The sequence below is a fragment of the Symphalangus syndactylus genome, chromosome 7 (genome assembly GCF_028878055.3).
Source record: "Symphalangus syndactylus isolate Jambi chromosome 7, NHGRI_mSymSyn1-v2.1_pri, whole genome shotgun sequence".
NCBI classification, from domain to species: Eukaryota; Metazoa; Chordata; class Mammalia; order Primates; family Hylobatidae; genus Symphalangus; species Symphalangus syndactylus.
Genome location: NC_072429.2, coordinates 104,452,553 through 104,471,280, shown reverse-complemented (window position 1 = coordinate 104,471,280; position 18,728 = coordinate 104,452,553). Strand labels below are relative to the sequence as shown.

Here is an 18,728-nt window from a genome sequence, read left to right as displayed (position 1 = left end):
ATTTTAAAAAAATTTTTAATAGAGATGAGGTCTCCTTATGCTGCCCAGGCTGTTCTCAAACTCCCAAGCTCAAGCAATCCTCCCACCTTGGCCTTCCAAAGTCCTGGGATTACAGCCATGAGCCACCACACTCAGCCTAAATACTTTTTAATCTACACTACCAGGAAGTATTTTTCATAAGAAACCATTATCAAATGAGTGATTAAAACCAAGAAGGGCTGGGCGCGGTGGCTCACGCCTGTAATCCCAGCACTTTGGGAGGCTGAGGCAGGTGGATAATTTGAGGTCAGGAGTTCAAGACCAGCCTGGCCAACATGGTGAAACCCCGTTTCTACTAAAAATAGAAAAATTAGCCAGATGTGGTGGTGCACACCTGTAGTCCCAGCTACTTGGGAGGCTGAGGCAAGAGAATCGCTTGAACTTGGGAGGTGGAGGTTGCAGTGAGCTGAGATGGTGCCACTGCACTCCAGCCTGAGTGACAGAGTGAGACTGTATTTCCAAAAAAACACCAAAAACAAAAAACAAGAGGAATCATCAGTGATTTACTTTTGCTATCCTCATTACCAGGAACAAAAAACTATAAAAAAGAAATCTCTAGAACACATACCATATCACAGTTCCACACAAAAAAATAAAATGAGGAATGTTTATATTGTTTTAGAGTAATCCTTTGAGCATTTTAATCAAGTTGACTAAAATGAATTTCATTTCCAATGTGATTTTATACAATACCCTTCATTTTTGCATACTGTTATATGCTTTTGTGCATTGATTCTGATTTTTGTATTTTAGGCACTATTAATAATCTTGACATTGCCAAAGTCACCCTTGTTCAGGGACTTAGAATTTTCACAAATCCTTTGTATGTTTAGATTTGAATTATTTCATAACTTTTAAAAGCAATATAGCAGTTGATCACTGGACTTAAGCAGCTTGGTTTTGGCTCTTTCTCTTACTATCTGGGTGGTTCTACTCAGCTTATTTAATGTCCCTAAGACTTAGCTCCTTCATCAATAAAATAGGGATAAATATATATACACTCACATGCCTGGGAATGCTGTGAGAATTAAATTAGGTAGTGTATTAAGGAATATATAAATCGTATGGTGCATATGAAAGTGAAATTGCATGTGAAGTAATTCAATACTAGATTTGGGCTAACTTATTCCACATTTCTAAAGGAAGGATATCTATTAGACAAACAGTCCTGCAGTCTCTCTGCCCCATCATTCATTTTGCCTCAGTAGAAAAGGGCTGACTTTTCTAATAAGTGCATTTTGGAGAAGGAACTGCATTTTGACCCTTCATCTATTCCTTCACTTGGGAGCCAGCTTATGCCGCAAGAACAGACCTTCCTTTGGGTCCATTTTCACCTAGGGTAACAGGGAGTCGTCCACTGCAGTCTGTGTGGCTCTGGGAGTAAATCTAGTAAAGTCTTTGATGCATTTTGAGGTAGCTCACTTGGTCACACATGTTCACTATTATCTTGAATCACTTTGATCCATTAAAGCTGCTATTTTGATCTTCATCGGCCTTATGTCATATCTACCTTTCAAATAGGAAGGAATGAGAAGTACTACTTATTTGTCCCAATTTGTGTGGTAAATTATTTGGTCACCTTTACGTAGGCCCTTCCCTGATAGGTAGAATAAGAATTTGGGATAAGGAACAATGATGGTTTTATTGTTTCTGGTCAAACCCCAACAGAAATAAGGTCCTGAAATGAAAATATGAATGACACATGTTATATATTGGTATTTATTGTAGTTTTTAGTTTCTTTTGAAGCATAAAATAGTCTTAAACTTAATCTTATTTGTATATTGCATACACATAATGCTTTCATTCTTTTATTAAAAATTTTTATTCCCTATACACTACATTAAATTAAATATCTTCATATAACATACTGATTTTAGAATCAGAATATATATATATGTATCAATTCAGAAAACATATAAAGAGGCAATTATACTAATTTAATATGATAACATGCTTTGACTAGCTTTCCAATATTAACATCATGATTAAAACATAATCCCTTAATTATATACTGGCTTAGAGTTTACAAATGCTCTCTCATCCATGATCATTTGATCCTGTCATCTTGTCCTCCATTTCACCAGGCTGCCTAAGGTAAAGGGCTGCAGCCACAGATCCCTAAGACGAGACTAACTGACTAGAGGAGAATTTAACTTGAAACTTGAGCCTCTCTGGTATTCTGTGCTAACCAGTGAACTAAACGGTCAAGAAGGAAACCTCATCAGAAAATGAACTGGGATTCATACAGGGGATACAGTGCTTTTGTGGAGTTGAATTGTAGGCCACTTTCCCTTATGAGGCAGCACATCTTATCTAAGTATTGCAGATGTTTCTCAAATGGCCTAATAAATATTAGAATATCATCTAGGTAAATGAGGTAAATATGTCATTGGAATCTTGCAGCCTTCCATAATTAAATGCAACACACCCGCTACTTATTTTCTTTCTATCAAGCTAAACTTGGCTAGTTTGAATCGCCCACATATTTTGATAATATTCCTTCCTAAGGAAACTGGGATTCATTCACCTTGGCAGGGGTGGGGGTTGGAAGAGCGAAAGTAGTTACCGAATTAACATGATATAGCTTAATTAATTCTGCATCTTTCAAGCATAGAGAGAACCATGTACTTCAAATGTAAGATACCAAATCAATCAGACTAGAACTCCAGCCACGAAGAGGGCATGACATTTCAGACAGCGTCAGTCTTTAAGCAGCATCCAATTTTCTGCCAGATTCAGGATTTAGAACAGATAGTTTTCTAATTTTTGTTGATTTAAAGTAGTCCAATATATGTATAAAGGGGGAGGAAATATGTAGTTTTATTTCTGCCAAATTTTCAGTAATGCAAAATCCACATAAAACCAATTTAGCAATGTTAGGTCTTTAGCAGGTTCAGAACTTAGTCGTCTGATTCCAAATGTTGAGAGAGAGAGAGAGATGGCTTTGTGTTTTCCCTGTGGTCAGAGTGAAGGTCCTCTTGTGTGGGCAAGGGGCTTATATGGTTTGAATTCACTACTGGTGCTAAAGGAGAGAGAACTCAGGATTTATTACCTGCTTGCCCAGATGTGCGGCATAAGTGGAAGAGGAGAGGTGAAGCCTAGAAACTGTCAACAGTCAAATATGAAGAAAAGGTAACAATATTCCTCTTTATATCAACAATTATAAAAATGAAGGGCGGGTGGATAATGATACAGGATCACCGTGGAAAGACATATATTAAAACAATTGATTCTTTAAATATGACCTGAGCCATATTGCCTTGAACAATGAAGATAGTGTTCCTATGCAAAGAAATGATTTTTATAATGAAATGCTTGAAATATTAGAACTTATTGATCTATATATGAATGCAAACTAGTTTAGGAAAATCAAGAGAAACATCTACAGCTTTTCAGGTTGCCATATGTAATGAAGGCCCAGCCTCACCTGAGCACAGTTTACTTCTCTAGCATCCATGCCACACAATCTGTTCTCATGCTGCATAACACTGAGATTCTGCCCATTTCCTAAACAAGCCAAGACCTTATTAAAAAAAACAAAACAACAAAAAAACTTTCTACTTTGTGTACCTCGACTGCCCTTCCCTTCATTCTCCATCTAGCAAATTTCCTTTACTGAATTACTGCCAAATCCTTCCAAGTGGTGAGTCCCAGTATCCCCTTTGTTTCCTCAATATGGATTTTCTCCCCAATAGATCTCTCTGTAATTTGTGTTTTTCTGTTTACCTCAGTATATGAAGAAATGGGCCTAAAGTTTAAATCTTTGTGTGGATAGCACTAAGTGTAGTGCCAAGTAGACAGTGGGTGCTCCATATATGTTATGGTATTATTATTAATAAATAATACTATTAATAAAGCTGTTTCTTCTGATCGGAAATGGACACATTTTTCTTAATGCGAGTCATTCTGATTGGTTCTTACCATCATGCTAATCCTTGGTCTAGAACCTTCTCTACAGAATATAAGAATGTTTGGGGGGCCGGGACGGGAAAGGAGTCCAAGCAAAACTCATTCCTCACCATTCACTTGGTTATTGTTTCTTTTCACTTTCTCACAGAAGTGTTAAAGAACTGGCATAATTATTTTAGATAATACTAGATTATTCTATGCAAAGTTTGCAAGGCAAGGGAGTGCCTTCGCTTTCTCCTGCTGCTGATCTGGTTGTCAAAACTGAGAGCAAGGCACAATGCCAAAATTACATACCCATTTTCAAATCCATGATCCGATTTTTCTAGGGTCAGGCAAATAGGTGGGGCACTGAGGTAGAATCCCAACTCCCTTATACACGTGTCCCCTTCTGGCGTTGAGGATGAACAACCCATTTCTTTATTTACCACACTGAAACACTGGACTTCTAGTGTAAAATAAGGAGATAATTTTGGTTTGCCGTTAAAGAACATTTTCCTGGGAAAAGCTCTGTTCTTAAAATCTGAGAGGAAAAATCTGCAACCAAACATTTTGCACTGAAGCCTGCTTTGGAAGAAGAGGTAGAAGTGGAAAAGCTACCAAATGACACAGCCATTAACACTGTTACTATCACCCCATTTCTTGATGCAACACAGCAATTTGTGATTTTCAAAGTACTTTTCACTTACATTTGATGCCCAAGATAAATCTCCCTGTAATAAAGGTGATGACTATTCTTGTGGGAAGACCTAACACAGGCTGCTGTTACATTCTGTGGCTAATGCCTTAGCTATTGTTTGTTGAAACCCGTTTCTTAAAATTAATGCATAGAGGATGCTGATAGTTGGAAACCTGCTTGTTCTTGAAGAACAAAACAAAACAAAGAAAACAAAGACAAAACAAACACATAGAAGCAGCCTTTTAAGAAGTTGAGCAGACACTTCCTGTCAAATAATGAACAACATTGTAAGACGGATTTTTTCATACTACAGCTGTGATTTGATAACCAGTTTTGTTTGGAATTTATTTGTGAAATGTCACACAATCCAAGATGTTTTAATTATGTTACATTTAATCCAACACTGCTGATTATAAAATGAGTGATCAAGAGTTAAATCAACTAGAGTCTAGAAAAGATGTAGAAAGAAAGACTGCTACAGTGCAAGCACATCAAACCTGCTATGTTTGACTGGTGATTTGTTTATGCTTAAATGAAAATTCCCCTGGCTTAAGAAATATACTCATTTTTGAAAAATGACTGTAGTTTCAGGTTAACACACAGTTCTTTATAGTAGAAACTTTACAATCATCACCATGAAGACTATATTTTCAGGTAATATTCACAAATCCCTAAGGAATGAACTTCCAGGCATATATTTTGTAGTGTTAAATTATGCATATTTCTACCACCACTTTCCTGCTGTTTAGATGTGGTATTAATGGTACGTTTGAAGATGGCATGGCACATATTACAACCTTTTGTTTAGCAGATTTATTAGAAAGTGTTTTAGCCTTTGCGATTTAAAGACACATTTTCATTTTTGCTTGATTATACAAGATTGCTTTACACAGAATAGTAAGTTTACTTTCCATCTAAGTTATTCAAAAATAGGTTGTGTATTACATATGCTTTTAGAATAACTCTAATTCACCACTAATAGCAGATAGAGACAGAATATAAACTAAAGGGTAGGAAATTCCACATAAGATCAAACGGCTTGAAAAGCTCCACATAATTACTGAGTCAAAGAAATATCAACAGAACTGACTTTATAATAGCATTTCAGAAATTTCTATCTTTTTCCAAGTAGAAAATCCTAACAGGATATAGGCTTTGCTTGTCAGATGTCTAAAAATATATTTCAAATATTAATTAGAGCCAACTCTGCTGTTTCTCTATTCCCATTCCAAGATAAAACAAGGAAAAACAAAACGTGAGAATGAAAAACACTTTATTTCTCTACACAATCCAAAATGTTATTGATATATTAAGTTTAATGTGTATTTAATTATCCTAACAAAAATACCAACAAAACACACTATTTATCATAAAATCAAGGAAGTACTCAACAATGCAAGACAATGGCAGGTTATAGCAAAAACAAAATGTAATTTAAAAAATTTAAAAATGTGGTGTCATATTAGAACCGATAGGGATGGCTGGGCGCAGTGGCTCACGCCTGTAATCCCAGCACTTTGGGAGGCAATGGCTGGATCACGAGGTCAGGAGTTTGAGACCAGCCTGGCCAACATGGTGAAACCCAGTCTCTAGTAAAAATACAAAAATTAGCCAGGCGTGGTGGTGCGTGGCTGTAATCCCAGCTACTCAGGAGGCTGAGGCAAGAGAATCACATGAACCCGGAAGGTGGAGGTTGCAGTGAGCAGACATCGCGCCACCGCACTGCACTCCAGCCTGGGTGACAGAGGGAGACTCTGTCTCAAAAACAAACAAATGAACAAACAAAAAAACTCATAGGGATAAGGTCAGCAGTGGAAAATCACACAAAATAAGCAGCTTTAAAATTCTGGACAACAACCAGCTTTAATACAAGTCACAAGATGTAACAAATCTATCAGCAGATATCTAATATGTATTATTAATCAAATAACCAGGCAACCAGTAACTAGCGCTATTTTGGAAACTAGACTTGTACATATGTATTTCTAAATGTGGAAACCTAGAAAATGTCTGCTAACGTAATAATTCTTGAAAACCTGATTAATTCTGAAAATTACTAAAATCAATTCAGGCTAAGTCGTTCCTCACTGAATACGGATAACATAACTTCAAAATCCATAGCCACTGGTTGCCACGCAACCTGCTGTAGCATTATGGCAGAATAAGCTGGGCTTGAATTTTCTAGGCCCTCTTGCTTTGTCGACTTGATGTTTTGATACTCTAATGCGTCTCAGCTAACTTCTATTAAGTAGTGTTTTGTGGGGTAGTATTCCAAGGTTAAAATGATTAAATAACTTTTATGGTTGATCAAATATAAGCCCTTATTATACACAGTAGGCAAAATCATACATTTTAATTACTTTGTTATCAAAGATCTAAGTATTTACATTTCATTTTTCAATAATAATTCGGAGTTTAGTAGACCTTTCAAAAATACCTAAAATATTGCTCTTTAAAAATATTTATCATACACAATGATGAAATTAGTCTAAGACAACAGTAAACAATATTTGTTGAATGTTGAGTGTTCAACATTTTTATTTTATGACTTTGTGTAGCTAGTTTAGATTAATTTTTTTCAATGTAATCAAATTAATTATTTGAGAGTTTGCATTATATTTCTCACTTTGCAACCATGCACAAAATAAAGAAAACTGATCAATATTTGATCACAGTTACAGCACATTAATTCAAAGTTAATTTTCAGTGGAATCATTGCCATTATTCACTTTTGAGAGGTGTTATATGAATATCAGGAAAAATACCCAATCTTTATAAAAAGAAAAACATTTAAAAATAGAGGCCTAACAAAAGAACTATATCATTAAGAAAAAGAAATTCCTTTCAAAACAATACTCCAAACTATATGTTTAGAAAAATACCAACGTGGCTTCATCTTATACCTTTGAGTTTGTACAAATATGAATTCTTCTCATATAAAGAGAGAATCAGAGTGACCAAAATCTCTTTAATAACATCATCTCTCTTGGAAATCCACTTATTATCAAAATGGAAAGCAATTTAGATTCTAGCCATTAACCTCTAGCACTTATGTAAAAACAGATTTATTAGAATAGGAGAGAAATACCATTTTAGTAATTTACACTATAAATATTTCAAAATAAAAATATTACCCTCCATTTATTACAAAGGAAAGTGAATATGTCAAAATTCACTCACATTTAATTTTAATGGCAAGATGTTCAGATAATTACACCTTATAGAGAGACCCAAATTTGCAATTAAGTTCAAAGAGATTTAATATTGCTTAAGTCTGACTTAGGTAAATTAAACTGCAGATCTTTTTTAAATAACTTATGTGCTCATTTTTACTTGCATAATTCTAAAATTCGTTGGCTTAGGTTAATGTATTAAAATAGCATCTTGCCAACCTTTTCCAGGCCCTCAAAAGAATATAGCAAGGAGAGAAGAAAATGACACTGATTTTGATTGTATGGGAATTGGAAATGGAAATGTTCTAGATGAAAACATATTATAAGTCAAAATATCAGTATGCAGGTAATCTAAACAACATTGAAATTGAAGCTGTGTAACCTTGTTGCAATCATAGAGCCATATAATTTTTATCATTTTAACTATATAACCAATGTTTATTGTCAGGGAACTGTCTAATGTATATTTTTATATCTCTGTTCTTCAAAAGTCTTTTTGTTTTAATTTCTGTATAATCCATGAACTTTGTTCGTCTAAAAGCTATAAAATACTAAATCAAGTTTTTCCAACTTGGGACTATTTCTACTAAAATAAAAATGTCCCAAATTAACAGTTATACTAGGCATCAAAAAATTCAAATTAATATACTCCTTTTTGTATTGATTAAAGCACCGACTTTGCTAAGAAGTAACCAGAACATACTTATTATTTTTTAAATAACAAATGATACATGAATTTAAGAAAGTGAAAAGTGGTTTCTTTGCTATAAGTTATCTTGGAGCTTTGAATATGTTGATATGCATTTTGCAGTCCCCAGTGACTTGCCCAGTGCGTTCACCATGGATGATACCCCTTCTCTCTCCACCTCTGCCACCTTCCCTAGTGTCTCTTCCACTTTGCAAGCCCTGGTCTGGAATCCAAGAAATGTAGAAATTGAGAACAGATTACCTAGTGAAAGTTGGAAAGTATATCCTGGCTCATGATTAAGGGAAAGGTAGAACTAGTATTCAAAGGTAATTAGCACTGATTTCAATTCAAGCCACATCAACAATTTCTACTGAGTACACACCATTTGCATAAAGCTAAATTAGGCATTGTGAAAGATATGAGAGAAACACAAGGGAAAATACATATATTTTAGGAACATATTACAATATAGCAAAACATGTGATTCAGAGATCTGAAAATGAATTTAAGGACCAGCTAACCCTTCTTCTTGTTTGAAGATAAAACACAAACTCACAACCATCAGAGACTATGATAAGACCTTCTTCAACTCAGTTTTTTTATATGGCTCTCAGAATATGAGGGACATGGCAGAAGAACAACAGTTAACATCAGCGGGGAGTCTGAAATTACTTTAGCCATTCATATTTAGCTATGTTAAAAATACAGTCTGGCCTCCTCCTTTGAAGTAATGCCACTATCATGGAAAAAGACAATTTTTAAAACTGTAAACTAAAGGATGTAAATTTTAACAAAAATATATCTAATTTTTTCATATGCATACTTTAGGATTCTGTGGAAATTTCATTATATAGCGGGAAATACAGTTATACCAGAGTAAATATAAAGCTAAAGAGGGCTTGAAGTAAAAGTTTAAAGGATGTATCATCAAACTTTAAATAGGCCTTTCTCTGGCCTGGCTAAATTACTACACTTCTTGATGCTGTTTGCTCCTCATAGCAATTGAAAGCATATGTAATTTAACAGCAGTCCTCAATCCTTTAATAAGCTGTCTTTAAAATACCTTACATGGATTACCTATCTGTAAATCTGCTTCCCATGCAGAATGTGACAGCATTATGGAAATTGTTAGTTCAGTAAAGATGGCATATACCAAAGGGAACTACATCTGCACCGTGTAAGATTGTACCAAACACTGGACGTAATCTTTCAGCATTTATAATACTGCAAAATGCATAATTAAGATTAAGTGCTCATTCTAACCTTCATTATGGACTGTGTATTTCAAATTTGGGAGGTAGGTAAGACAGAAGTGGAACTATAAAGTATCACAGTAAGATTGCATCTTTTAAATTATATGAAGTTGGTTCTATCTCATAGGCTCGGATTTTCCACATTTGTCAGATTAGCAGATAATCATGTGTTCACAGAAAATTGGGCAGAGAATTTAAGATTTAAAAGTTGAAAATCTGAATATATACTTGGCTTCTTTTATTCTAATTTTGAATTATAAGACTTCCATAATCAAATACATATCACGTTCATCAGAGGTCATCGATACCCCAATTTATTTATCTGATTTATATTTATAGATTATCAGTTTCAAACAGACTCAGGTGAGCTAGATCACTAAGTAGAACAACAAACTTGTAAAAAAAATTAATAGTATGCAAGCCTGCTTCAAAATTACATGCAGAAACTGCCAGAAATAATGCTATTATTTATAGTTTATCAGTAGAGCAAAACAAAATTTAAAGAAATATAATTTTAAGTTGTCTTTCCAAGTTTTCCCAAGTTAGAGTAGAATAAAAATATTTCATATTTGTGTTTTCTGATAATAAAAGGGACTCTTTAAAAAGGGAGGCAGCTATGCGAATGCTGTTGTTTCTTTACGAATATCCCTGGTGAAAAAATATTATCTTGTAAATAATTAGCTCTCTAATTTTTAATAACTTTGGTAGCAAATAAAGTGGAAGGAAGTGAGCCTATACGTGAGTACTCAGAAATAAAGCTCTCTTCTGGTCATAATCCTCAGTTTCAAAGTTAACAGAAATGAAAATTCTTAAATTTTATGCTACATACCCATGCTGAATGAGAGTCACACTTTATTACGCAGGTGACAGAGGAAAGGGATTAAGGGGGAAGGATGTCCACGATCATATAAGGGTAAGTGAAGGATTCTTAAAAGACTTACTCGATTTGGTGGCAATTTCTCCACCTCACTGCCCAGGATACGACCTTAGCTAGACCTATTCCTACAGTGACCCCATTGAGAACACCAGGATGGTGCATGGCAGGGCCCAAAGGGGTAGACCCGGTGAATCCCTCATCTTCTCACTGTGTTCAGCAGAGACTCTCAAAATAAGGTAGATCCATGTGTGCTACTGTTATGTTCACAGCAGGGATGCTATATTAATATTGCACTGTTAGAGATGAGCCCTAATTACTGACAAGATTCATAGTTATAGAAAGTGGGAAAAATATAATCTAGTCCTCTCCATTAAAAATGAAAAAGTAAGACAAAGATTCTGCAGAGAGCAAGAAAATCACATTTTGAGGTTATTGCTTTGTTTTCATTTCCATCTACTTTACAAAAGCACTCTTTTTTCTCATTTCTAAAGTGGGATCATCTACACTTAGAAAAGAGAAGAAAAAATGAAAAATTAACTAAGTCCAGTGTAGAGATGACTTAAATATGTAAAAATATATGCTATATATTTCTATAATAGTACATTTACCTATTTTCTGCTCATAATATTTTAACTCTCTAATGTCTCCAACCTGCAAAAATATCTTAAGCACCTTTCTTTTCTTTGGTTTTGAGTGATTCTCAGCATGCATGTGTCATTCTGATTTCATCAAATGTGTTTGGTGACTGCACTTAACAAAACACTGAAATGTGAAAACAGAAATCCAACTCTAATAATCATCCAGATGTAACCCAAATCTAAACATCAACTTCAGTACTACAAGTGCTTTCCTGAAACTGAGTATTTAATTAGTTGATCTCCATCAGTTAAACAAAAAGAAGCATGAGCTAAGTTTACAAAACAATTTCAGGTACAGCAAAAAAAAATACAAACCATTCTTGCCTGACTTAAATATTTTGGAGTAATATAGACAGGGCTTTAATCTGTGAAGAGACTGCTGGAAGTACACTTTTCTTTCCTTCTTCAAGGTTATCGGCCATGATTACATATTTTCTCAGGAGATAGAGTAATTTGATCTAATATATTACAGGGAATTGTATGTGGAAGGATTAACAGGAATCTTCATTTCTTAAAAATATTATCATATTATGTCTCTTAATGACTGAATTATATTACATTTATAAAATATGGCAATATGGCTAATGATTCAATGCTGATCCTATGTAGACAGATAGATCTGGATTCAAATTCTGATTCTACTGAGGATGGTTCCTCATTAGTTAAGTGGGGATAAAAATAGTACTTGTTTTAGAGGGTTATCTTAAAAAGTAAATGAGACATAATGTATGTGAGTCATATGGATTGTCCTGGTTCAGAGTCAATTCTCAATAACAGTCATTATTGTTAATATGCTGGAATACCACTGATAAAGATGTATGTTTGAAATTTGTTCTTAATGTAAAGAAATAGGAAAATATCTCAATTGAAATTTCTTAAAATTATAATTTTACATTAGATGACCTACTTGGAGGGAAGTCCAACTTCCTCAATGAAAATTGAATCGTATCACTTAGTAAAATTAATGTACTTAATTCATTTAATTAAAAGGAAAGGAGGACCTAAAGGCATTGAGTAATTTAAACCATTTGCTCAGAAATATCCAATTCATCAAATAAACAAGAATTGATTGTTCATCAACTGCCAGGCACTGTGATAATCACTTTACATGAATATCTTAGTTTTTAGACAATATTCATAAAGAGTTACTAATACAGTTTTTATATTACAGATTGGAGACCTGAGTCTCTGAAAAGTAAAGTGACTTGCTCGATATTTTTATGGTAGAATGATTCAAGAAAAATTAGCCACATTTATTAGGAAGTAGAGACATTTCTTTAAAAAATCATAATTGTGATTTTTTTACTCATGCATTTCTTAAACTCCAAGAAAACAGAAAACTCTATTTGAGTCACTGAAGCAAATAATGAAACTTAAAAAAATTTGGATAGGCTGGGCGCGGTGGCTCAGGCCTGTAATCCCAGCACTTTGGGAGGCCACGGGCGGCAGATCACAAGGTCAGGAGATTGAGACCATCCTGGCTAACACAGCGAAACCCCATCTCTACTAAAAATACAAAAAAATTAGCCGGGCGTGGTGGCGGGCGCCTGTAGTCCTACCTATTCGGGAAGCAGAGGCAGGAGAATGGTGTGAACCTGAGGGGCAGAGCTTGCAGTGAGCTGAGATCGCACCACTGCACTCCAGGCTGGGCAACATAGTGAGACTCCATCTCAAAAAAGAAAAAAAAAAAAAGAAAAGAAAAGAAAAATATTTGGATAATATATTGTATATTTCAAAATAGCTAGACAATAATATTTGAAATGTTCTCAACACAAATAATAAAATGTTTGAAGTAATGGATATCTTAAATACACTGATTTGATCATTACCCATTGCATGCCTATAGAGAGATATCACATGTACCCCATAAATATGTACAAATATTAGGTATTAATAAAAATAACTAAAATTTTAAAAGTTGGATAATACACCATTTAAAAGATAAATTTTAGTCAGATTTAGAAGCAAGAAGTACATGTTATAGCTGTCCATATAGAAAATATATGACCTACTATTGGAATTCAAATAAAATTTAAAATGGATAATAAAATTAGATTTATGATGAGCACATATAGTATATTCTTGATTTTGAAATATTTTATCTGGATATGTGCATCTTCTGTGTCTCAGTGTGCTTGGCTATGCTTTCCTAAGTATATTTTCCTAAATGTTGGGCATGTAGTGTAGTAGAGCAAAGAAACAACAACAAATAAATGGCTGAGACCTCAGCATTAACAACTTCATCTGCTCCTCTTTCTCTGTCTTCTTCAAAACGTAACTTAGGATGGAGCTGCTTGTCAGAAGTCCCAACGCTCTTGGATGCAATCATCAAAAATAAAAACTCACAGCATCACTTGCAGAATATGCAGGAAAATGAAATTTACTACAGGCATTTAGTCATAAATGTCTCTTAGTACATGGTAAGCATCACAGAGTTGCTGACAAGCTGCAGAATAGCCTGCACCAATGCATGTAACACTCGACCTTCTCTATTCAAGGTTATTTTTGCGAAGGCAAAGCCATTATTCATGGGGCTTTGCTGTTACTCCACTAACTTATTTGTTCATCCAAGAATCACTGGTTCTCTCCGTGGAAGACTGGATCAGTATTCTCTTTATGTGACAATTTTATGATGGAAAAACAGAGTCCATAAAATAAAACTTCTTCTCTAATATCTCCACACTTGTGTTTCTATTCCAACTCAACGGAAGGGCACCATGCGACCATAGCTTAGGCTCTTCTCATGTCATGCTCTGCCCATTTCAGTAGTTGCCCACCTATCACCTCTGTCTGCGTTCTACTTTCCAGCCAATCCTGCACACTCCCATACTTTCTCTGGAAACATCATTTAAAAAATGTCATTGCTCTGTGCAGAAAGAATTTCTAGCTTTCTATGGTCTACTCATCAATGAAAAAAATCTTTAACCTAGTATTCAAAGCCCTTCACACATGCCTTGGAAGTAGCTTCCTACTGCTCTTCTTTACTCTCCTACTCATAAACATTTTCCTTCATCCTGAACAATTCTCTATTTCTTGAATACAAGTGGTTTTGTCCTGTTTTTATGCATTTGTTTACAAGAAATTCCAAAATGAGCATGGTAACTATCTGGAGTTTGGTAAATCACATCCATATTTCAAAGGCAAATGCCAATTCCAACCCTTTGGCTTTACACAGGCAGAAGTAATCTTTTCTTCATCCATATTCCAATAGATGTTCTGCATTCTTCATAAAGCACTTAATGCATGCTACATTGAATTACATACTTATGAACATCCCATTTGCAGGAATCTGATTATATGATTTAATAATAAAATAATAATAATGCAACTGAATCTTCCATGCCAGTGGTCTTTAAAATTTTTATGTACTTGCACATCCATAAGCAAAACTTCGAGTTTGCACCCCCCCACATATAGATATTTATGTTTAAATTATTTGCATATTCTACTATATGAACACATTGTAGTCACTATAACACACATACAAATGTGGACATTGTAAAAAGAGAGATTAATAGGTGTTCTAACAATTTGTTTTCCTCGAAATACATGCACCCAACTTTTGAGACCATTCTGGACACTCGCAGTACACAAATTAAATAAATGCTTTTCAAGGACTTAATCACCTTATAAACCAGGTCCAAAGATAATGTAAAAAATTAAATAAATCACAACTCACTATGTTCATAGAAGATTTGTGATTCTGTTTCTTTGGAGTCCACTATAGACCCTAAAAGAGCATGACTTGTACATAATCAATAGCTACTAAAAATGTTTTCAGATCAAAGAAGATTGTTAGCTTTTTGCCTAAATGTTTTGCCTAAAGTCAATTTAGTTTATTACTTGAGTAGAATTACAATTTGTATTTTTATAGTTTTTAATAAGTAGAAACATGTTTGCCTATCCTTCCTTGAAATTCACAAGAGTTGTATGAAATAAACTCTGTAGGAGAGCATAGTTTTTCCGTCAATCACTCTAGACCTATCATGTGTCCGGAACTATTCTAGGTACTAATGAAACACCAGTGAGCAAGTAACTCAAATCACTACCCTCACAGGGTTCACACCTCCATGGGAAGAGATACACAATAAACAAGAAGAAACTAAACTAACATGACAATTCAGAGAGTATAAGTGTTACAAAGGAAACAAAACATTATGATAAAAACAGAAAATTATTAGGTAACTGTGGGGAAGGAAGGTATAGTCAAAAATAGTGAGGGTAGTCAAAAAGTCTTTTTGGGAACAGGGCGCTTGAGCCAACTTTGAATGAAGAGTCAGAAGCAACTATGTGAACAGCAGAATGAGAGTACAAAATAATTAAGGAAACAGGAATAAGCTTTACATGTCTGAGGAATTAAAAGAAGGCTAACATAGCTTGGGGGCTATTGAGTAGGAGAGGATAACAAGAATTTCAATCAGGAGCTCTAGAGTCAGACAGATTGGGGTCAAATGCCATCTCCTCTATCAACTCTGTACTTTGGAAAAGTTACTCTTAGGCAAAAGATTAATACAACTGTTCTTACCTTCTGCATGTGAAATTAACTTGAGCTTAACTCTCTAGATAGTTTCCCTAGTAATCTGATAAAAGTTGGAATGTTAATGATATTATTAGGTAATAGTGCTTTTGGTAAAAATGACCACTGATTGGTAGATGGCAACGGAGATGGAGGGGTATAAATACATTATTCAATATGTGATGAGGAGGCCATACTTAGGACTTTTCAGTTTGGTGGCTCATAAAAGACATACCACTGGGGATTTGCGATGTGAGTTATTATGAGAGATATTCGTTCCTGTGGGTCATGAGGCTTCTGAGTCAGGGCTACTCCCACAGGTGTCCAAGGTGAGTCTTATTTCGTTGTACCTGAGCTGCCACCAACGGAGAAGATATCTCCTGGGCAGCTAAATGGCTAGAGAATTAACTGGTGTCTAGACTCCTGCAAGGACTCCTACTCAACAGGAATCCATGGTGCAGAAGCTTGTGGTCCCTGTCTGATATCCTTCTCAATACACTGGCCCAGCGTAGCTTACGGTAGCTTTCTCAGTCTGAAGGTTTGGCCCTGATGGTCAATGCAAGCTAAATCTGTTTCCTCAACTGTTAAGCGAGAACAATAACAGCACTGGCTTATTCTGAGAATTAAAGAACATCATTTTAACATAGTGCTCTTGTGGAGCATCAGCATCAATCAAATGATTCTATAACTGTGAATTATTTTGTTATTAGCCTTATTATGCTTTTACATGTGAGAAAACATCAGCTTAGAGAGATAACTGCCTTATTCAGGGTGAACCCTGGGCAACATCAAAGTGAAGACGGTAACCTCTCCCTGGCATCCTAATTGAGGTATATGTCACGTGCCATTCTTGCAACACTAGTTCAAGGCTATGCAAGTTCCTTAGGATATTCTATAGTGTGCAGGATACAGAGATGGATAAAAGTTTAGAGGTTCTTCTGTCTCCTAATCTCAAATTGACCTAATGATATCACTGGAAGAGTAAACATAAGGAAGATCAAGAAGCTAATGGGATACATCATCTGTTTCACTTTTTCTCTCTTTCAGTCTGTATCCTCTAGATCATGGACAGCCTATTGATCCTTCTAACTCTGCAGCAAAGCCTCCAAGTTAAAAAGGAAAATAAGTCTCTCAACACCACTATTTATTCAGCTGCACACTTGTCTTGAACTGCTGAAATATAAAAATGAAACCAAAGCAGAACATTCAGTTTCCATCTAATCACTTTTTAAAAAAATGCCATGCAGAAGATGTTTATCACAATCACCATCATCATCATCATCACCACTGCTGTTGCCACTGCATCACCATCCATCATGAACAACGCCAACTTAATCATGTCCCTGATTCAACAGTTTTCAACTTGTTTAGACATAAAATAATGACATAGCTGTGATTGTTTGCCAAAAAAAGTTTTTTTATGAGCATCTTAATAATCAAGTCATAATAACCCAGTTATTTCCATCAACGAAAAAATCTGAATAGCATTTGGTTTGTCTGGGTATCAGCAGAAATGCTTATGTGAATTTAGCATTTATTATAACTGATGAAGTCCTTTTAACTGGAGTGTATTGTAATAATATGTCTGCAAAACATAATATGTCTGTGCAAGATAATGAAATATTTTAGTATTTGCAGTAAAAAGGTACTGAAGTCTCAGTTCCTTTTCAACTCTAACAATTATATCAACATCTATGTCTTACTCTTTTTAAAAAGTATGATGTGTGACTTGATAGAATACATGTTAGGAAGTACAGGGCTAATTAACTTGGTTGAGGTGGTTAGAGAAGGCTTCCATAAGGAATTATATTGTGATTGAGACAGGAAGGAAGAGTAGAAAATGCTTAGGTCAGGAAGGGAGTGGAGGTGGCTGATGAGAAAGAGGTAAGTACATAAGAGATGAACAGCATATGCAAAGGCTGTGGATATTACAAATTCTGACCAATATGAAGGATGGAAGAAAGCTCAGTGTAGAAGGTGAATAGTAGGTGGGGTAGAGCAACCATATAGGCAATTTATTTGAACACTGATGAGTAATTTATTCTGTATTGGTATGCTTCTTATATGCTCACATGAAAGCTACTATATTAATACAATATTTCTGAGTAATTTATGCTTACTATGTACCTAATAGACCATATTTGCTAAGTACATGATAGAGAATGAGAAGAATGTCATGTATTCACAAAGATCTAGACTTATTGTCTGATCCTTGAAAATAATGTCTATTCAAAAACATATGCCTTGAAAAATATTTTTGTGTGTATATATATATGTAAATGTATAGAAGACTATATAATGTCTTCCTTCTGATGTGTTCCAAAGGATTTCCTGTGCTATCAAATTTATTTTCAACAAAAACTATGAATAGTGTATAGATCAAATACATATAGAAAAGTTAAATGTCTTGCCCAACATTTTAAATTATTTTCGCCCATTAAATATTTTATTTCTTCCACCCAAAAGTTTGCCTAAATTTTACATGTTTATATATTCCATAAATGAAGCAACTAGTGCCAAATAATTTTTGTTTGAATAAAACCACCTATAATAATTTTCTTGATTTATAAAACTACTCAATGTTTTAAAGATTACATCACGTTTACATTTGCCTTTTATTTTTTACTATGTTCTTCATTATAATTTTAAAATGACATAAGCAGCTTGTAAATTTGTTAGTAAAATCCTTTGATCCTCATTATACAGATCATCAGAACTCCTGAGCAACTTATACTTAATTGGCCCAGTGTTATTTTATTGAATTTTCCCATTAGCCATATTTATAGGCTCTTCATAACTTAATTTTCTATAATTTTCATTATTTTAGTTAAAACATTTTAAAGTTGAGTAGTTCAACCATTTAAACCTTATTGATTTCATCTGCTTTTCAGGTTATTTATGAACCCACTTTCTTTCTAGTGTTTCTTTTTCACCTGATATCATTGTAAGTGCCCCTTT

At 34.6% G+C, this 18,728-nt stretch overlaps 1 protein-coding gene across 5 annotated transcripts in view; it reads right to left on the bottom strand.

Moving 5' to 3' along the window:
* The window catches only part of ZFPM2 (zinc finger protein, FOG family member 2), a 484,683-nt gene that overhangs the window by 96,985 nt on the left and 368,970 nt on the right, over nucleotides 1-18,728 (bottom strand). The window lies entirely within an intron of this gene.